The 19,643-nt window shown below is 54.8% G+C and overlaps 14 non-coding genes and 6 pseudogenes across 14 annotated transcripts; all 20 read left to right on the top strand.

Annotated features, from left to right (window-relative positions):
* The first annotated feature begins 453 nt into the window (after window positions 1-453).
* Window positions 454-572, top strand: LOC126134296 (5S ribosomal RNA). Its single transcript, XR_007527699.1, has one exon. It is a non-coding gene; the product is annotated as a 5S ribosomal RNA (ribosomal RNA).
* Window positions 573-1,426: 854 nt separating this feature from the next.
* Window positions 1,427-1,545, top strand: LOC126134298 (5S ribosomal RNA). The gene has a single exon (XR_007527701.1). It is a non-coding gene; the product is annotated as a 5S ribosomal RNA (ribosomal RNA).
* An 853-nt stretch (window positions 1,546-2,398) lies between these two features.
* Window positions 2,399-2,518, top strand: LOC126134331 (5S ribosomal RNA; annotated as a pseudogene).
* Window positions 2,519-3,360: 842 nt separating this feature from the next.
* Window positions 3,361-3,479, top strand: LOC126134295 (5S ribosomal RNA). The gene has a single exon (XR_007527698.1). It is a non-coding gene; the product is annotated as a 5S ribosomal RNA (ribosomal RNA).
* Window positions 3,480-4,333: 854 nt separating this feature from the next.
* On the top strand, window positions 4,334-4,452 carry LOC126134294 (5S ribosomal RNA). The gene has a single exon (XR_007527697.1). It is a non-coding gene; the product is annotated as a 5S ribosomal RNA (ribosomal RNA).
* Window positions 4,453-5,306: 854 nt separating this feature from the next.
* LOC126134330 (5S ribosomal RNA) lies at window positions 5,307-5,426 on the top strand (annotated as a pseudogene).
* An 843-nt stretch (window positions 5,427-6,269) lies between these two features.
* LOC126134293 (5S ribosomal RNA) lies at window positions 6,270-6,388 on the top strand. The gene has a single exon (XR_007527696.1). It is a non-coding gene; the product is annotated as a 5S ribosomal RNA (ribosomal RNA).
* Window positions 6,389-7,242: 854 nt separating this feature from the next.
* LOC126134292 (5S ribosomal RNA) lies at window positions 7,243-7,361 on the top strand. Its single transcript, XR_007527695.1, has one exon. It is a non-coding gene; the product is annotated as a 5S ribosomal RNA (ribosomal RNA).
* Window positions 7,362-8,215: 854 nt separating this feature from the next.
* On the top strand, window positions 8,216-8,335 carry LOC126134329 (5S ribosomal RNA; annotated as a pseudogene).
* Window positions 8,336-9,177: 842 nt separating this feature from the next.
* LOC126134291 (5S ribosomal RNA) lies at window positions 9,178-9,296 on the top strand. The gene has a single exon (XR_007527694.1). It is a non-coding gene; the product is annotated as a 5S ribosomal RNA (ribosomal RNA).
* Window positions 9,297-10,150: 854 nt separating this feature from the next.
* LOC126134290 (5S ribosomal RNA) lies at window positions 10,151-10,269 on the top strand. Its single transcript, XR_007527693.1, has one exon. It is a non-coding gene; the product is annotated as a 5S ribosomal RNA (ribosomal RNA).
* Window positions 10,270-11,123: 854 nt separating this feature from the next.
* Window positions 11,124-11,242, top strand: LOC126134288 (5S ribosomal RNA). The gene has a single exon (XR_007527692.1). It is a non-coding gene; the product is annotated as a 5S ribosomal RNA (ribosomal RNA).
* Window positions 11,243-12,095: 853 nt separating this feature from the next.
* On the top strand, window positions 12,096-12,215 carry LOC126134307 (5S ribosomal RNA; annotated as a pseudogene).
* An 842-nt stretch (window positions 12,216-13,057) lies between these two features.
* On the top strand, window positions 13,058-13,176 carry LOC126134286 (5S ribosomal RNA). Its single transcript, XR_007527690.1, has one exon. It is a non-coding gene; the product is annotated as a 5S ribosomal RNA (ribosomal RNA).
* Window positions 13,177-14,030: 854 nt separating this feature from the next.
* Window positions 14,031-14,149, top strand: LOC126134285 (5S ribosomal RNA). Its single transcript, XR_007527689.1, has one exon. It is a non-coding gene; the product is annotated as a 5S ribosomal RNA (ribosomal RNA).
* Window positions 14,150-15,002: 853 nt separating this feature from the next.
* Window positions 15,003-15,122, top strand: LOC126134306 (5S ribosomal RNA; annotated as a pseudogene).
* Window positions 15,123-15,964: 842 nt separating this feature from the next.
* On the top strand, window positions 15,965-16,083 carry LOC126134284 (5S ribosomal RNA). Its single transcript, XR_007527688.1, has one exon. It is a non-coding gene; the product is annotated as a 5S ribosomal RNA (ribosomal RNA).
* An 854-nt stretch (window positions 16,084-16,937) lies between these two features.
* LOC126134283 (5S ribosomal RNA) lies at window positions 16,938-17,056 on the top strand. Its single transcript, XR_007527687.1, has one exon. It is a non-coding gene; the product is annotated as a 5S ribosomal RNA (ribosomal RNA).
* Window positions 17,057-17,909: 853 nt separating this feature from the next.
* Window positions 17,910-18,029, top strand: LOC126134305 (5S ribosomal RNA; annotated as a pseudogene).
* An 842-nt stretch (window positions 18,030-18,871) lies between these two features.
* Window positions 18,872-18,990, top strand: LOC126134282 (5S ribosomal RNA). The gene has a single exon (XR_007527686.1). It is a non-coding gene; the product is annotated as a 5S ribosomal RNA (ribosomal RNA).
* Window positions 18,991-19,643: the final 653 nt, after the last annotated feature.

Raw genomic sequence — 19,643 nt, 5'->3', positions numbered from 1 at the left:
CGGGACGGGGACAGGGACAGGGATAGGAATGGTGCGAATGCACTGCAAACTACGCAGACACCTGGTGTGAGGCGCGGCGAGGCGAGGCGAGGCGAGGCGAGGAAGCCCACATCGCTACCAGTGGGCCCTCCAGCACGACACTGCCACACCCCGCACAGGCCCTCCGCTGAACACCAGGGACAAGATGCGTCCTCCGCTAGTGTCGAAGGCTGAACGCGCCCAGCGAATGACAGGGGGTGCAACGAGCAGCAGTGCGTCTCACACACGCGGCGGTGCGCCCGCCAATTCGGCCGTCACTCTGCTGGGACGCCGGGCGCGCCTCCCCGCGCCGTCCTCGAGGAACTGGCGGTTGCGGAAGGAAGCGCTTTCGTCAAATGCGGCCGAAAACTAACATTTTGTGTGTTGGGAGAAAAGCCGAACGCGAATTCTGCCGTGCTCCTACATTAGATGAGCGCCAACGGCGATACCATGATGAATACACCGGTTCTCGTCCGATCACCGAAGTTAAGCATCATCGGGCCCTGCTAGTACTTGGATGGGTGACCGCCTGGGAAACCCGGGTGCTGTTGGCTCCCTTCCTGTTTTTTTTTTTTTGTTATGTCGCCAGCCCAATTTTCAAACTACCTTTCTGTTGTGACAAAGATGCTTCCTTAAACCGTTTAAACTACTGTAATGGTACGATAATGCAGTAATTAACTCAGTTTGAGGGAGAATGTGCTAACCAAGTTTGCCAAGAAGACTTTGAAAACGACAAAACAGTACGAATTGGCAGGTGATTTCTGAAATACGTCACCGCCTATTGTTGTGTAGGAATGTAGAGTTCCAAATTTGATTTGTAACCACGAATTTATTCCTTAGTCGTCTCGTCTCGTCTCGTCTCGTCTCGTCCCGCAGACGTTTTTCGTGCTTGCGCTGTCATATGGACCACGACCCGAGCGGCAGCGAGCGGCAGTCGAGCAAAGTCGGGACAAGTCGGGACGGGGACAGGGACAGGGATAGGAATGGTGCGAATGCACTGCAAACTACGCAGACACCTGGTGTGAGGCGCGGCGAGGCGAGGCGAGGCGAGGCGAGGAAGCCCACATCGCTACCAGTGGGCCCTCCAGCACGACACTGCCACACCCCGCACAGGCCCTCCGCTGAACACCAGGGACAAGATGCGTCCTCCGCTAGTGTCGAAGGCTGAACGCGCCCAGCGAATGACAGGGGGTGCAACGAGCAGCAGTGCGTCTCACACACGCGGCGGTGCGCCCGCCAATTCGGCCGTCACTCTGCTGGGACGCCGGGCGCGCCTCCCCGCGCCGTCCTCGAGGAACTGGCGGTTGCGGAAGGAAGCGCTTTCGTCAAATGCGGCCGAAAACTAACATTTTGTGTGTTGGGAGAAAAGCCGAACGCGAATTCTGCCGTGCTCCTACATTAGATGAGCGCCAACGGCGATACCATGATGAATACACCGGTTCTCGTCCGATCACCGAAGTTAAGCATCATCGGGCCCTGCCAGTACTTGGATGGGTGACCGCCTGGGAAACCCGGGTGCTGTTGGCTCCCTTCCTGTTTTTTTTTTTTGTTATGTCGCCAGCCCAATTTTCAAACTACCTTTCTGTTGTGACAAAGATGCTTCCTTAAACCGTTTAAACTACTGTAATGGTACGATAATGCAGTAATTAACTCAGTTTGAGGGAGAATGTGCTAACCAAGTTTGCCAAGAAGACTTTGAAAACGACAAAACAGTACGAATTGGCAGGTGATTTCTGAAATACGTCACCGCCTATTGTTGTGTAGGAATGTAGAGTTCCAAATTTGATTTGTAACCACGAATTTATTCCTTAGTCGTCTCGTCTCGTCTCGTCTCGTCTCGTCCCGCAGACGTTTTTCGTGCTTGCGCTGTCATATGGACCACGACCCGAGCGGCAGCGAGCGGCAGTCGAGCAAAGTCGGGACAAGTCGGGACGGGGACAGGGACAGGGATAGGAATGGTGCGAATGCACTGCAAACTACGCAGACACCTGGTGTGAGGCGCGGCGAGGCGAGGCGAGGCGAGGCGAGGAAGCCCACATCGCTACCAGTGGGCCCTCCAGCACGACACTGCCACACCCCGCACAGGCCCTCCGCTGAACACCAGGGACAAGATGCGTCCTCCGCTAGTGTCGAAGGCTGAACGCGCCCAGCGAATGACAGGGGGTGCAACGAGCAGCAGTGCGTCTCACACACGCGGCGGTGCGCCCGCCAATTCGGCCGTCACTCTGCTGGGACGCCGGGCGCGCCTCCCCGCGCCGTCCTCGAGGAACTGGCGGTTGCGGAAGGAAGCGCTTTCGTCAAATGCGGCCGAAAACTAACATTTTGTGTGTTGGGAGAAAAGCCGAACGCGAATTCTGCCGTGCTCCTACATTAGATGAGCGCCAACGGCGATACCATGATGAATACACCGGTTCTCGTCCGATCACCGAAGTTAAGCATCATCATGCCCGGCTAGTACTTCGATGGGTGACCGCCTGGGTCAACCCGGGTGCTGTTGGCTCCCTTCCCGTTTTTTTTTTTGTTATGTTGCCAGCCCAATTTTCAAACTACGTTTCTGTTGTGACAAAGATGCTTACTTAAGCCTTTTAAACTACTGTAATGGTACGAAAATGCAGTAATTAACTCAGTTTGAGGGAGAATGTGCTAACCAAGTTTGCCAAGAAGACTTTGAAAACGACAAAACAGTACGAATTGGCAGGTGATTTCTGAAATACGTCACCGCCTATTGTTGTGTAGGAATGTAGAGTTCCAAATTTGATTTGTAACCACGAATTTATTCCTTAGTCGTCTCGTCTCGTCTCGTCTCGTCTCGTCCCGCAGACGTTTTTCGTGCTTGCGCTGTCATATGGACCACGACCCGAGCGGCAGCGAGCGGCAGTCGAGCAAAGTCGGGACAAGTCGGGACGGGGACAGGGACAGGGATAGGAATGGTGCGAATGCACTGCAAACTACGCAGACACCTGGTGTGAGGCGCGGCGAGGCGAGGCGAGGAAGCCCACATCGCTACCAGTGGGCCCTCCAGCACGACACTGCCACACCCCGCACAGGCCCTCCGCTGAACACCAGGGACAAGATGCGTCCTCCGCTAGTGTCGAAGGCTGAACGCGCCCAGCGAATGACAGGGGGTGCAACGAGCAGCAGTGCGTCTCACACACGCGGCGGTGCGCCCGCCAATTCGGCCGTCACTCTGCTGGGACGCCGGGCGCGCCTCCCCGCGCCGTCCTCGAGGAACTGGCGGTTGCGGAAGGAAGCGCTTTCGTCAAATGCGGCCGAAAACTAACATTTTGTGTGTTGGGAGAAAAGCCGAACGCGAATTCTGCCGTGCTCCTACATTAGATGAGCGCCAACGGCGATACCATGATGAATACACCGGTTCTCGTCCGATCACCGAAGTTAAGCATCATCGGGCCCTGCTAGTACTTGGATGGGTGACCGCCTGGGAAACCCGGGTGCTGTTGGCTCCCTTCCTGTTTTTTTTTTTTTGTTATGTCGCCAGCCCAATTTTCAAACTACCTTTCTGTTGTGACAAAGATGCTTCCTTAAACCGTTTAAACTACTGTAATGGTACGATAATGCAGTAATTAACTCAGTTTGAGGGAGAATGTGCTAAGCAAGTTTGCCAAGAAGACTTTGAAAACGACAAAACAGTACGAATTGGCAGGTGATTTCTGAAATACGTCACCGCCTATTGTTGTGTAGGAATGTAGAGTTCCAAATTTGATTTGTAACCACGAATTTATTCCTTAGTCGTCTCGTCTCGTCTCGTCTCGTCTCGTCCCGCAGACGTTTTTCGTGCTTGCGCTGTCATATGGACCACGACCCGAGCGGCAGCGAGCGGCAGTCGAGCAAAGTCGGGACAAGTCGGGACGGGGACAGGGACAGGGATAGGAATGGTGCGAATGCACTGCAAACTACGCAGACACCTGGTGTGAGGCGCGGCGAGGCGAGGCGAGGCGAGGCGAGGAAGCCCACATCGCTACCAGTGGGCCCTCCAGCACGACACTGCCACACCCCGCACAGGCCCTCCGCTGAACACCAGGGACAAGATGCGTCCTCCGCTAGTGTCGAAGGCTGAACGCGCCCAGCGAATGACAGGGGGTGCAACGAGCAGCAGTGCGTCTCACACACGCGGCGGTGCGCCCGCCAATTCGGCCGTCACTCTGCTGGGACGCCGGGCGCGCCTCCCCGCGCCGTCCTCGAGGAACTGGCGGTTGCGGAAGGAAGCGCTTTCGTCAAATGCGGCCGAAAACTAACATTTTGTGTGTTGGGAGAAAAGCCGAACGCGAATTCTGCCGTGCTCCTACATTAGATGAGCGCCAACGGCGATACCATGATGAATACACCGGTTCTCGTCCGATCACCGAAGTTAAGCATCATCGGGCCCTGCTAGTACTTGGATGGGTGACCGCCTGGGAAACCCGGGTGCTGTTGGCTCCCTTCCTGTTTTTTTTTTTTTGTTATGTCGCCAGCCCAATTTTCAAACTACCTTTCTGTTGTGACAAAGATGCTTCCTTAAACCGTTTAAACTACTGTAATGGTACGATAATGCAGTAATTAACTCAGTTTGAGGGAGAATGTGCTAACCAAGTTTGCCAAGAAGACTTTGAAAACGACAAAACAGTACGAATTGGCAGGTGATTTCTGAAATACGTCACCGCCTATTGTTGTGTAGGAATGTAGAGTTCCAAATTTGATTTGTAACCACGAATTTATTCCTTAGTCGTCTCGTCTCGTCTCGTCTCGTCTCGTCCCGCAGACGTTTTTCGTGCTTGCGCTGTCATATGGACCACGACCCGAGCGGCAGCGAGCGGCAGTCGAGCAAAGTCGGGACAAGTCGGGACGGGGACAGGGACAGGGATAGGAATGGTGCGAATGCACTGCAAACTACGCAGACACCTGGTGTGAGGCGCGGCGAGGCGAGGCGAGGCGAGGCGAGGAAGCCCACATCGCTACCAGTGGGCCCTCCAGCACGACACTGCCACACCCCGCACAGGCCCTCCGCTGAACACCAGGGACAAGATGCGTCCTCCGCTAGTGTCGAAGGCTGAACGCGCCCAGCGAATGACAGGGGGTGCAACGAGCAGCAGTGCGTCTCACACACGCGGCGGTGCGCCCGCCAATTCGGCCGTCACTCTGCTGGGACGCCGGGCGCGCCTCCCCGCGCCGTCCTCGAGGAACTGGCGGTTGCGGAAGGAAGCGCTTTCGTCAAATGCGGCCGAAAACTAACATTTTGTGTGTTGGGAGAAAAGCCGAACGCGAATTCTGCCGTGCTCCTACATTAGATGAGCGCCAACGGCGATACCATGATGAATACACCGGTTCTCGTCCGATCACCGAAGTTAAGCATCATCATGCCCGGCTAGTACTTCGATGGGTGACCGCCTGGGTCAACCCGGGTGCTGTTGGCTCCCTTCCCGTTTTTTTTTTTTGTTATGTTGCCAGCCCAATTTTCAAACTACGTTTCTGTTGTGACAAAGATGCTTACTTAAGCCTTTTAAACTACTGTAATGGTACGAAAATGCAGTAATTAACTCAGTTTGAGGGAGAATGTGCTAACCAAGTTTGCCAAGAAGACTTTGAAAACGACAAAACAGTACGAATTGGCAGGTGATTTCTGAAATACGTCACCGCCTATTGTTGTGTAGGAATGTAGAGTTCCAAATTTGATTTGTAACCACGAATTTATTCCTTAGTCGTCTCGTCTCGTCTCGTCTCGTCTCGTCCCGCAGACGTTTTTCGTGCTTGCGCTGTCATATGGACCACGACCCGAGCGGCAGCGAGCGGCAGTCGAGCAAAGTCGGGACAAGTCGGGACGGGGACAGGGACAGGGATAGGAATGGTGCGAATGCACTGCAAACTACGCAGACACCTGGTGTGAGGCGCGGCGAGGCGAGGCGAGGAAGCCCACATCGCTACCAGTGGGCCCTCCAGCACGACACTGCCACACCCCGCACAGGCCCTCCGCTGAACACCAGGGACAAGATGCGTCCTCCGCTAGTGTCGAAGGCTGAACGCGCCCAGCGAATGACAGGGGGTGCAACGAGCAGCAGTGCGTCTCACACACGCGGCGGTGCGCCCGCCAATTCGGCCGTCACTCTGCTGGGACGCCGGGCGCGCCTCCCCGCGCCGTCCTCGAGGAACTGGCGGTTGCGGAAGGAAGCGCTTTCGTCAAATGCGGCCGAAAACTAACATTTTGTGTGTTGGGAGAAAAGCCGAACGCGAATTCTGCCGTGCTCCTACATTAGATGAGCGCCAACGGCGATACCATGATGAATACACCGGTTCTCGTCCGATCACCGAAGTTAAGCATCATCGGGCCCTGCTAGTACTTGGATGGGTGACCGCCTGGGAAACCCGGGTGCTGTTGGCTCCCTTCCTGTTTTTTTTTTTTTGTTATGTCGCCAGCCCAATTTTCAAACTACCTTTCTGTTGTGACAAAGATGCTTCCTTAAACCGTTTAAACTACTGTAATGGTACGATAATGCAGTAATTAACTCAGTTTGAGGGAGAATGTGCTAAGCAAGTTTGCCAAGAAGACTTTGAAAACGACAAAACAGTACGAATTGGCAGGTGATTTCTGAAATACGTCACCGCCTATTGTTGTGTAGGAATGTAGAGTTCCAAATTTGATTTGTAACCACGAATTTATTCCTTAGTCGTCTCGTCTCGTCTCGTCTCGTCTCGTCCCGCAGACGTTTTTCGTGCTTGCGCTGTCATATGGACCACGACCCGAGCGGCAGCGAGCGGCAGTCGAGCAAAGTCGGGACAAGTCGGGACGGGGACAGGGACAGGGATAGGAATGGTGCGAATGCACTGCAAACTACGCAGACACCTGGTGTGAGGCGCGGCGAGGCGAGGCGAGGCGAGGCGAGGAAGCCCACATCGCTACCAGTGGGCCCTCCAGCACGACACTGCCACACCCCGCACAGGCCCTCCGCTGAACACCAGGGACAAGATGCGTCCTCCGCTAGTGTCGAAGGCTGAACGCGCCCAGCGAATGACAGGGGGTGCAACGAGCAGCAGTGCGTCTCACACACGCGGCGGTGCGCCCGCCAATTCGGCCGTCACTCTGCTGGGACGCCGGGCGCGCCTCCCCGCGCCGTCCTCGAGGAACTGGCGGTTGCGGAAGGAAGCGCTTTCGTCAAATGCGGCCGAAAACTAACATTTTGTGTGTTGGGAGAAAAGCCGAACGCGAATTCTGCCGTGCTCCTACATTAGATGAGCGCCAACGGCGATACCATGATGAATACACCGGTTCTCGTCCGATCACCGAAGTTAAGCATCATCGGGCCCTGCTAGTACTTGGATGGGTGACCGCCTGGGAAACCCGGGTGCTGTTGGCTCCCTTCCTGTTTTTTTTTTTTTGTTATGTCGCCAGCCCAATTTTCAAACTACCTTTCTGTTGTGACAAAGATGCTTCCTTAAACCGTTTAAACTACTGTAATGGTACGATAATGCAGTAATTAACTCAGTTTGAGGGAGAATGTGCTAACCAAGTTTGCCAAGAAGACTTTGAAAACGACAAAACAGTACGAATTGGCAGGTGATTTCTGAAATACGTCACCGCCTATTGTTGTGTAGGAATGTAGAGTTCCAAATTTGATTTGTAACCACGAATTTATTCCTTAGTCGTCTCGTCTCGTCTCGTCTCGTCTCGTCCCGCAGACGTTTTTCGTGCTTGCGCTGTCATATGGACCACGACCCGAGCGGCAGCGAGCGGCAGTCGAGCAAAGTCGGGACAAGTCGGGACGGGGACAGGGACAGGGATAGGAATGGTGCGAATGCACTGCAAACTACGCAGACACCTGGTGTGAGGCGCGGCGAGGCGAGGCGAGGCGAGGCGAGGAAGCCCACATCGCTACCAGTGGGCCCTCCAGCACGACACTGCCACACCCCGCACAGGCCCTCCGCTGAACACCAGGGACAAGATGCGTCCTCCGCTAGTGTCGAAGGCTGAACGCGCCCAGCGAATGACAGGGGGTGCAACGAGCAGCAGTGCGTCTCACACACGCGGCGGTGCGCCCGCCAATTCGGCCGTCACTCTGCTGGGACGCCGGGCGCGCCTCCCCGCGCCGTCCTCGAGGAACTGGCGGTTGCGGAAGGAAGCGCTTTCGTCAAATGCGGCCGAAAACTAACATTTTGTGTGTTGGGAGAAAAGCCGAACGCGAATTCTGCCGTGCTCCTACATTAGATGAGCGCCAACGGCGATACCATGATGAATACACCGGTTCTCGTCCGATCACCGAAGTTAAGCATCATCATGCCCGGCTAGTACTTCGATGGGTGACCGCCTGGGTCAACCCGGGTGCTGTTGGCTCCCTTCCCGTTTTTTTTTTTGTTATGTTGCCAGCCCAATTTTCAAACTACGTTTCTGTTGTGACAAAGATGCTTACTTAAGCCTTTTAAACTACTGTAATGGTACGAAAATGCAGTAATTAACTCAGTTTGAGGGAGAATGTGCTAACCAAGTTTGCCAAGAAGACTTTGAAAACGACAAAACAGTACGAATTGGCAGGTGATTTCTGAAATACGTCACCGCCTATTGTTGTGTAGGAATGTAGAGTTCCAAATTTGATTTGTAACCACGAATTTATTCCTTAGTCGTCTCGTCTCGTCTCGTCTCGTCTCGTCCCGCAGACGTTTTTCGTGCTTGCGCTGTCATATGGACCACGACCCGAGCGGCAGCGAGCGGCAGTCGAGCAAAGTCGGGACAAGTCGGGACGGGGACAGGGACAGGGATAGGAATGGTGCGAATGCACTGCAAACTACGCAGACACCTGGTGTGAGGCGCGGCGAGGCGAGGCGAGGAAGCCCACATCGCTACCAGTGGGCCCTCCAGCACGACACTGCCACACCCCGCACAGGCCCTCCGCTGAACACCAGGGACAAGATGCGTCCTCCGCTAGTGTCGAAGGCTGAACGCGCCCAGCGAATGACAGGGGGTGCAACGAGCAGCAGTGCGTCTCACACACGCGGCGGTGCGCCCGCCAATTCGGCCGTCACTCTGCTGGGACGCCGGGCGCGCCTCCCCGCGCCGTCCTCGAGGAACTGGCGGTTGCGGAAGGAAGCGCTTTCGTCAAATGCGGCCGAAAACTAACATTTTGTGTGTTGGGAGAAAAGCCGAACGCGAATTCTGCCGTGCTCCTACATTAGATGAGCGCCAACGGCGATACCATGATGAATACACCGGTTCTCGTCCGATCACCGAAGTTAAGCATCATCGGGCCCTGCTAGTACTTGGATGGGTGACCGCCTGGGAAACCCGGGTGCTGTTGGCTCCCTTCCTGTTTTTTTTTTTTTGTTATGTCGCCAGCCCAATTTTCAAACTACCTTTCTGTTGTGACAAAGATGCTTCCTTAAACCGTTTAAACTACTGTAATGGTACGATAATGCAGTAATTAACTCAGTTTGAGGGAGAATGTGCTAAGCAAGTTTGCCAAGAAGACTTTGAAAACGACAAAACAGTACGAATTGGCAGGTGATTTCTGAAATACGTCACCGCCTATTGTTGTGTAGGAATGTAGAGTTCCAAATTTGATTTGTAACCACGAATTTATTCCTTAGTCGTCTCGTCTCGTCTCGTCTCGTCTCGTCCCGCAGACGTTTTTCGTGCTTGCGCTGTCATATGGACCACGACCCGAGCGGCAGCGAGCGGCAGTCGAGCAAAGTCGGGACAAGTCGGGACGGGGACAGGGACAGGGATAGGAATGGTGCGAATGCACTGCAAACTACGCAGACACCTGGTGTGAGGCGCGGCGAGGCGAGGCGAGGCGAGGCGAGGAAGCCCACATCGCTACCAGTGGGCCCTCCAGCACGACACTGCCACACCCCGCACAGGCCCTCCGCTGAACACCAGGGACAAGATGCGTCCTCCGCTAGTGTCGAAGGCTGAACGCGCCCAGCGAATGACAGGGGGTGCAACGAGCAGCAGTGCGTCTCACACACGCGGCGGTGCGCCCGCCAATTCGGCCGTCACTCTGCTGGGACGCCGGGCGCGCCTCCCCGCGCCGTCCTCGAGGAACTGGCGGTTGCGGAAGGAAGCGCTTTCGTCAAATGCGGCCGAAAACTAACATTTTGTGTGTTGGGAGAAAAGCCGAACGCGAATTCTGCCGTGCTCCTACATTAGATGAGCGCCAACGGCGATACCATGATGAATACACCGGTTCTCGTCCGATCACCGAAGTTAAGCATCATCGGGCCCTGCTAGTACTTGGATGGGTGACCGCCTGGGAAACCCGGGTGCTGTTGGCTCCCTTCCTGTTTTTTTTTTTTTGTTATGTCGCCAGCCCAATTTTCAAACTACCTTTCTGTTGTGACAAAGATGCTTCCTTAAACCGTTTAAACTACTGTAATGGTACGATAATGCAGTAATTAACTCAGTTTGAGGGAGAATGTGCTAACCAAGTTTGCCAAGAAGACTTTGAAAACGACAAAACAGTACGAATTGGCAGGTGATTTCTGAAATACGTCACCGCCTATTGTTGTGTAGGAATGTAGAGTTCCAAATTTGATTTGTAACCACGAATTTATTCCTTAGTCGTCTCGTCTCGTCTCGTCTCGTCTCGTCCCGCAGACGTTTTTCGTGCTTGCGCTGTCATATGGACCACGACCCGAGCGGCAGCGAGCGGCAGTCGAGCAAAGTCGGGACAAGTCGGGACGGGGACAGGGACAGGGATAGGAATGGTGCGAATGCACTGCAAACTACGCAGACACCTGGTGTGAGGCGCGGCGAGGCGAGGCGAGGCGAGGCGAGGAAGCCCACATCGCTACCAGTGGGCCCTCCAGCACGACACTGCCACACCCCGCACAGGCCCTCCGCTGAACACCAGGGACAAGATGCGTCCTCCGCTAGTGTCGAAGGCTGAACGCGCCCAGCGAATGACAGGGGGTGCAACGAGCAGCAGTGCGTCTCACACACGCGGCGGTGCGCCCGCCAATTCGGCCGTCACTCTGCTGGGACGCCGGGCGCGCCTCCCCGCGCCGTCCTCGAGGAACTGGCGGTTGCGGAAGGAAGCGCTTTCGTCAAATGCGGCCGAAAACTAACATTTTGTGTGTTGGGAGAAAAGCCGAACGCGAATTCTGCCGTGCTCCTACATTAGATGAGCGCCAACGGCGATACCATGATGAATACACCGGTTCTCGTCCGATCACCGAAGTTAAGCATCATCGGGCCCTGCTAGTACTTGGATGGGTGACCGCCTGGGAAACCCGGGTGCTGTTGGCTCCCTTCCTGTTTTTTTTTTTTGTTATGTCGCCAGCCCAATTTTCAAACTACCTTTCTGTTGTGACAAAGATGCTTCCTTAAACCGTTTAAACTACTGTAATGGTACGATAATGCAGTAATTAACTCAGTTTGAGGGAGAATGTGCTAACCAAGTTTGCCAAGAAGACTTTGAAAACGACAAAACAGTACGAATTGGCAGGTGATTTCTGAAATACGTCACCGCCTATTGTTGTGTAGGAATGTAGAGTTCCAAATTTGATTTGTAACCACGAATTTATTCCTTAGTCGTCTCGTCTCGTCTCGTCTCGTCTCGTCCCGCAGACGTTTTTCGTGCTTGCGCTGTCATATGGACCACGACCCGAGCGGCAGCGAGCGGCAGTCGAGCAAAGTCGGGACAAGTCGGGACGGGGACAGGGACAGGGATAGGAATGGTGCGAATGCACTGCAAACTACGCAGACACCTGGTGTGAGGCGCGGCGAGGCGAGGCGAGGCGAGGCGAGGAAGCCCACATCGCTACCAGTGGGCCCTCCAGCACGACACTGCCACACCCCGCACAGGCCCTCCGCTGAACACCAGGGACAAGATGCGTCCTCCGCTAGTGTCGAAGGCTGAACGCGCCCAGCGAATGACAGGGGGTGCAACGAGCAGCAGTGCGTCTCACACACGCGGCGGTGCGCCCGCCAATTCGGCCGTCACTCTGCTGGGACGCCGGGCGCGCCTCCCCGCGCCGTCCTCGAGGAACTGGCGGTTGCGGAAGGAAGCGCTTTCGTCAAATGCGGCCGAAAACTAACATTTTGTGTGTTGGGAGAAAAGCCGAACGCGAATTCTGCCGTGCTCCTACATTAGATGAGCGCCAACGGCCATACCATGATGAATACACCGGTTCTCGTCCGATCACCGAAGTTAAGCATCATCATGCCCGGCTAGTACTTGGATGGGTGACCGCCTGGGTCAACCCGGGTGCTGTTGGCTCCCTTCCCGTTTTTTTTTTTGTTATGTTGCCAGCCCAATTTTCAAACTACGTTTCTGTTGTGACAAAGATGCTTACTTAAGCCTTTTAAACTACTGTAATGGTACGAAAATGCAGTAATTAACTCAGTTTGAGGGAGAATGTGCTAACCAAGTTTGCCAAGAAGACTTTGAAAACGACAAAACAGTACGAATTGGCAGGTGATTTCTGAAATACGTCACCGCCTATTGTTGTGTAGGAATGTAGAGTTCCAAATTTGATTTGTAACCACGAATTTATTCCTTAGTCGTCTCGTCTCGTCTCGTCTCGTCTCGTCCCGCAGACGTTTTTCGTGCTTGCGCTGTCATATGGACCACGACCCGAGCGGCAGCGAGCGGCAGTCGAGCAAAGTCGGGACAAGTCGGGACGGGGACAGGGACAGGGATAGGAATGGTGCGAATGCACTGCAAACTACGCAGACACCTGGTGTGAGGCGCGGCGAGGCGAGGCGAGGAAGCCCACATCGCTACCAGTGGGCCCTCCAGCACGACACTGCCACACCCCGCACAGGCCCTCCGCTGAACACCAGGGACAAGATGCGTCCTCCGCTAGTGTCGAAGGCTGAACGCGCCCAGCGAATGACAGGGGGTGCAACGAGCAGCAGTGCGTCTCACACACGCGGCGGTGCGCCCGCCAATTCGGCCGTCACTCTGCTGGGACGCCGGGCGCGCCTCCCCGCGCCGTCCTCGAGGAACTGGCGGTTGCGGAAGGAAGCGCTTTCGTCAAATGCGGCCGAAAACTAACATTTTGTGTGTTGGGAGAAAAGCCGAACGCGAATTCTGCCGTGCTCCTACATTAGATGAGCGCCAACGGCGATACCATGATGAATACACCGGTTCTCGTCCGATCACCGAAGTTAAGCATCATCGGGCCCTGCTAGTACTTGGATGGGTGACCGCCTGGGAAACCCGGGTGCTGTTGGCTCCCTTCCTGTTTTTTTTTTTTTGTTATGTCGCCAGCCCAATTTTCAAACTACCTTTCTGTTGTGACAAAGATGCTTCCTTAAACCGTTTAAACTACTGTAATGGTACGATAATGCAGTAATTAACTCAGTTTGAGGGAGAATGTGCTAACCAAGTTTGCCAAGAAGACTTTGAAAACGACAAAACAGTACGAATTGGCAGGTGATTTCTGAAATACGTCACCGCCTATTGTTGTGTAGGAATGTAGAGTTCCAAATTTGATTTGTAACCACGAATTTATTCCTTAGTCGTCTCGTCTCGTCTCGTCTCGTCTCGTCCCGCAGACGTTTTTCGTGCTTGCGCTGTCATATGGACCACGACCCGAGCGGCAGCGAGCGGCAGTCGAGCAAAGTCGGGACAAGTCGGGACGGGGACAGGGACAGGGATAGGAATGGTGCGAATGCACTGCAAACTACGCAGACACCTGGTGTGAGGCGCGGCGAGGCGAGGCGAGGCGAGGCGAGGAAGCCCACATCGCTACCAGTGGGCCCTCCAGCACGACACTGCCACACCCCGCACAGGCCCTCCGCTGAACACCAGGGACAAGATGCGTCCTCCGCTAGTGTCGAAGGCTGAACGCGCCCAGCGAATGACAGGGGGTGCAACGAGCAGCAGTGCGTCTCACACACGCGGCGGTGCGCCCGCCAATTCGGCCGTCACTCTGCTGGGACGCCGGGCGCGCCTCCCCGCGCCGTCCTCGAGGAACTGGCGGTTGCGGAAGGAAGCGCTTTCGTCAAATGCGGCCGAAAACTAACATTTTGTGTGTTGGGAGAAAAGCCGAACGCGAATTCTGAAGTGCTCCTACATTAGATGAGCGCCAACGGCGATACCATGATGAATACACCGGTTCTCGTCCGATCACCGAAGTTAAGCATCATCGGGCCCTGCTAGTACTTGGATGGGTGACCGCCTGGGAAACCCGGGTGCTGTTGGCTCCCTTCCTGTTTTTTTTTTTTGTTATGTCGCCAGCCCAATTTTCAAACTACCTTTCTGTTGTGACAAAGATGCTTCCTTAAACCGTTTAAACTACTGTAATGGTACGATAATGCAGTAATTAACTCAGTTTGAGGGAGAATGTGCTAACCAAGTTTGCCAAGAAGACTTTGAAAACGACAAAACAGTACGAATTGGCAGGTGATTTCTGAAATACGTCACCGCCTATTGTTGTGTAGGAATGTAGAGTTCCAAATTTGATTTGTAACCACGAATTTATTCCTTAGTCGTCTCGTCTCGTCTCGTCTCGTCTCGTCCCGCAGACGTTTTTCGTGCTTGCGCTGTCATATGGACCACGACCCGAGCGGCAGCGAGCGGCAGTCGAGCAAAGTCGGGACAAGTCGGGACGGGGACAGGGACAGGGATAGGAATGGTGCGAATGCACTGCAAACTACGCAGACACCTGGTGTGAGGCGCGGCGAGGCGAGGCGAGGCGAGGCGAGGAAGCCCACATCGCTACCAGTGGGCCCTCCAGCACGACACTGCCACACCCCGCACAGGCCCTCCGCTGAACACCAGGGACAAGATGCGTCCTCCGCTAGTGTCGAAGGCTGAACGCGCCCAGCGAATGACAGGGGGTGCAACGAGCAGCAGTGCGTCTCACACACGCGGCGGTGCGCCCGCCAATTCGGCCGTCACTCTGCTGGGACGCCGGGCGCGCCTCCCCGCGCCGTCCTCGAGGAACTGGCGGTTGCGGAAGGAAGCGCTTTCGTCAAATGCGGCCGAAAACTAACATTTTGTGTGTTGGGAGAAAAGCCGAACGCGAATTCTGCCGTGCTCCTACATTAGATGAGCGCCAACGGCCATACCATGATGAATACACCGGTTCTCGTCCGATCACCGAAGTTAAGCATCATCATGCCCGGCTAGTACTTGGATGGGTGACCGCCTGGGTTAACCCGGGTGCTGTTGGCTCCCTTCCCGTTTTTTTTTTTGTTATGTTGCCAGCCCAATTTTCAAACTACGTTTCTGTTGTGACAAAGATGCTTACTTAAGCCTTTTAAACTACTGTAATGGTACGAAAATGCAGTAATTAACTCAGTTTGAGGGAGAATGTGCTAACCAAGTTTGCCAAGAAGACTTTGAAAACGACAAAACAGTACGAATTGGCAGGTGATTTCTGAAATACGTCACCGCCTATTGTTGTGTAGGAATGTAGAGTTCCAAATTTGATTTGTAACCACGAATTTATTCCTTAGTCGTCTCGTCTCGTCTCGTCTCGTCTCGTCCCGCAGACGTTTTTCGTGCTTGCGCTGTCATATGGACCACGACCCGAGCGGCAGCGAGCGGCAGTCGAGCAAAGTCGGGACAAGTCGGGACGGGGACAGGGACAGGGATAGGAATGGTGCGAATGCACTGCAAACTACGCAGACACCTGGTGTGAGGCGCGGCGAGGCGAGGCGAGGAAGCCCACATCGCTACCAGTGGGCCCTCCAGCACGACACTGCCACACCCCGCACAGGCCCTCCGCTGAACACCAGGGACAAGATGCGTCCTCCGCTAGTGTCGAAGGCTGAACGCGCCCAGCGAATGACAGGGGGTGCAACGAGCAGCAGTGCGTCTCACACACGCGGCGGTGCGCCCGCCAATTCGGCCGTCACTCTGCTGGGACGCCGGGCGCGCCTCCCCGCGCCGTCCTCGAGGAACTGGCGGTTGCGGAAGGAAGCGCTTTCGTCAAATGCGGCCGAAAACTAACATTTTGTGTGTTGGGAGAAAAGCCGAACGCGAATTCTGCCGTGCTCCTACATTAGATGAGCGCCAACGGCGATACCATGATGAATACACCGGTTCTCGTCCGATCACCGAAGTTAAGCATCATCGGGCCCTGCTAGTACTTGGATGGGTGACCGCCTGGGAAACCCGGGTGCTGTTGGCTCCCTTCCTGTTTTTTTTTTTTTGTTATGTCGCCAGCCCAATTTTCAAACTACCTTTCTGTTGTGACAAAGATGCTTCCTTAAACCGTTTAAACTACTGTAATGGTACGATAATGCAGTAATTAACTCAGTTTGAGGGAGAATGTGCTAACCAAGTTTGCCAAGAAGACTTTGAAAACGACAAAACAGTACGAATTGGCAGGTGATTTCTGAAATACGTCACCGCCTATTGTTGTGTAGGAATGTAGAGTTCCAAATTTGATTTGTAACCACGAATTTATTCCTTAGTCGTCTCGTCTCGTCTCGTCTCGTCTCGTCCCGCAGACGTTTTTCGTGCTTGCGCTGTCATATGGACCACGACCCGAGCGGCAGCGAGCGGCAGTCGAGCAAAGTCGGGACAAGTCGGGACGGGGACAGGGACAGGGATAGGAATGGTGCGAATGCACTGCAAACTACGCAGACACCTGGTGTGAGGCGCGGCGAGGCGAGGCGAGGCGAGGCGAGGAAGCCCACATCGCTACCAGTGGGCCCTCCAGCACGACACTGCCACACCCCGCACAGGCCCTCCGCTGAACACCAGGGACAAGATGCGTCCTCCGCTAGTGTCGAAGGCTGAACGCGCCCAGCGAATGACAGGGGGTGCAACGAGCAGCAGTGCGTCTCACACACGCGGCGGTGCGCCCGCCAATTCGGCCGTCACTCTGCTGGGACGCCGGGCGCGCCTCCCCGCGCCGTCCTCGAGGAACTGGCGGTTGCGGAAGGAAGCGCTTTCGTCAAATGCGGCCGAAAACTAACATTTTGTGTGTTGGGAGAAAAGCCGAACGCGAATTCTGAAGTGCTCCTACATTAGATGAGCGCCAACGGCGATACCATGATGAATACACCGGTTCTCGTCCGATCACCGAAGTTAAGCATCATCGGGCCCTGCTAGTACTTGGATGGGTGACCGCCTGGGAAACCCGGGTGCTGTTGGCTCCCTTCCTGTTTTTTTTTTTTGTTATGTCGCCAGCCCAATTTTCAAACTACCTTTCTGTTGTGACAAAGATGCTTCCTTAAACCGTTTAAACTACTGTAATGGTACGATAATGCAGTAATTAACTCAGTTTGAGGGAGAATGTGCTAACCAAGTTTGCCAAGAAGACTTTGAAAACGACAAAACAGTACGAATTGGCAGGTGATTTCTGAAATACGTCACCGCCTATTGTTGTGTAGGAATGTAGAGTTCCAAATTTGATTTGTAACCACGAATTTATTCCTTAGTCGTCTCGTCTCGTCTCGTCTCGTCTCGTCCCGCAGACGTTTTTCGTGCTTGCGCTGTCATATGGACCACGACCCGAGCGGCAGCGAGCGGCAGTCGAGCAAAGTCGGGACAAGTCGGGACGGGGACAGGGACAGGGATAGGAATGGTGCGAATGCACTGCAAACTACGCAGACACCTGGTGTGAGGCGCGGCGAGGCGAGGCGAGGCGAGGCGAGGAAGCCCACATCGCTACCAGTGGGCCCTCCAGCACGACACTGCCACACCCCGCACAGGCCCTCCGCTGAACACCAGGGACAAGATGCGTCCTCCGCTAGTGTCGAAGGCTGAACGCGCCCAGCGAATGACAGGGGGTGCAACGAGCAGCAGTGCGTCTCACACACGCGGCGGTGCGCCCGCCAATTCGGCCGTCACTCTGCTGGGACGCCGGGCGCGCCTCCCCGCGCCGTCCTCGAGGAACTGGCGGTTGCGGAAGGAAGCGCTTTCGTCAAATGCGGCCGAAAACTAACATTTTGTGTGTTGGGAGAAAAGCCGAACGCGAATTCTGCCGTGCTCCTACATTAGATGAGCGCCAACGGCCATACCATGATGAATACACCGGTTCTCGTCCGATCACCGAAGTTAAGCATCATCATGCCCGGCTAGTACTTGGATGGGTGACCGCCTGGGTTAACCCGGGTGCTGTTGGCTCCCTTCCCGTTTTTTTTTTTGTTATGTTGCCAGCCCAATTTTCAAACTACGTTTCTGTTGTGACAAAGATGCTTACTTAAGCCTTTTAAACTACTGTAATGGTACGAAAATGCAGTAATTAACTCAGTTTGAGGGAGAATGTGCTAACCAAGTTTGCCAAGAAGACTTTGAAAACGACAAAACAGTACGAATTGGCAGGTGATTTCTGAAATACGTCACCGCCTATTGTTGTGTAGGAATGTAGAGTTCCAAATTTGATTTGTAACCACGAATTTATTCCTTAGTCGTCTCGTCTCGTCTCGTCTCGTCTCGTCCCGCAGACGTTTTTCGTGCTTGCGCTGTCATATGGACCACGACCCGAGCGGCAGCGAGCGGCAGTCGAGCAAAGTCGGGACAAGTCGGGACGGGGACAGGGACAGGGATAGGAATGGTGCGAATGCACTGCAAACTACGCAGACACCTGGTGTGAGGCGCGGCGAGGCGAGGCGAGGAAGCCCACATCGCTACCAGTGGGCCCTCCAGCACGACACTGCCACACCCCGCACAGGCCCTCCGCTGAACACCAGGGACAAGATGCGTCCTCCGCTAGTGTCGAAGGCTGAACGCGCCCAGCGAATGACAGGGGGTGCAACGAGCAGCAGTGCGTCTCACACACGCGGCGGTGCGCCCGCCAATTCGGCCGTCACTCTGCTGGGACGCCGGGCGCGCCTCCCCGCGCCGTCCTCGAGGAACTGGCGGTTGCGGAAGGAAGCGCTTTCGTCAAATGCGGCCGAAAACTAACATTTTGTGTGTTGGGAGAAAAGCCGAACGCGAATTCTGCCGTGCTCCTACATTAGATGAGCGCCAACGGCGATACCATGATGAATACACCGGTTCTCGTCCGATCACCGAAGTTAAGCATCATCGGGCCCTGCTAGTACTTGGATGGGTGACCGCCTGGGAAACCCGGGTGCTGTTGGCTCCCTTCCTGTTTTTTTTTTTTTGTTATGTCGCCAGCCCAATTTTCAAACTACCTTTCTGTTGTGACAAAGATGCTTCCTTAAACCGTTTAAACTACTGTAATGGTACGATAATGCAGTAATTAACTCAGTTTGAGGGAGAATGTGCTAACCAAGTTTGCCAAGAAGACTTTGAAAACGACAAAACAGTACGAATTGGCAGGTGATTTCTGAAATACGTCACCGCCTATTGTTGTGTAGGAATGTAGAGTTCCAAATTTGATTTGTAACCACGAATTTATTCCTTAGTCGTCTCGTCTCGTCTCGTCTCGTCTCGTCCCGCAGACGTTTTTCGTGCTTGCGCTGTCATATGGACCACGACCCGAGCGGCAGCGAGCGGCAGTCGAGCAAAGTCGGGACAAGTCGGGACGGGGACAGGGACAGGGATAGGAATGGTGCGAATGCACTGCAAACTACGCAGACACCTGGTGTGAGGCGCGGCGAGGCGAGGCGAGGCGAGGCGAGGAAGCCCACATCGCTACCAGTGGGCCCTCCAGCACGACACTGCCACACCCCGCACAGGCCCTCCGCTGAACACCAGGGACAAGATGCGTCCTCCGCTAGTGTCGAAGGCTGAACGCGCCCAGCGAATGACAGGGGGTGCAACGAGCAGCAG

The sequence above is a fragment of the Schistocerca cancellata genome, unplaced genomic scaffold (genome assembly GCF_023864275.1).
Source record: "Schistocerca cancellata isolate TAMUIC-IGC-003103 unplaced genomic scaffold, iqSchCanc2.1 HiC_scaffold_601, whole genome shotgun sequence".
Classification (NCBI taxonomy): domain Eukaryota; kingdom Metazoa; phylum Arthropoda; class Insecta; order Orthoptera; family Acrididae; genus Schistocerca; species Schistocerca cancellata.
This window is presented reverse-complemented; position numbering and strand designations above follow the sequence as displayed.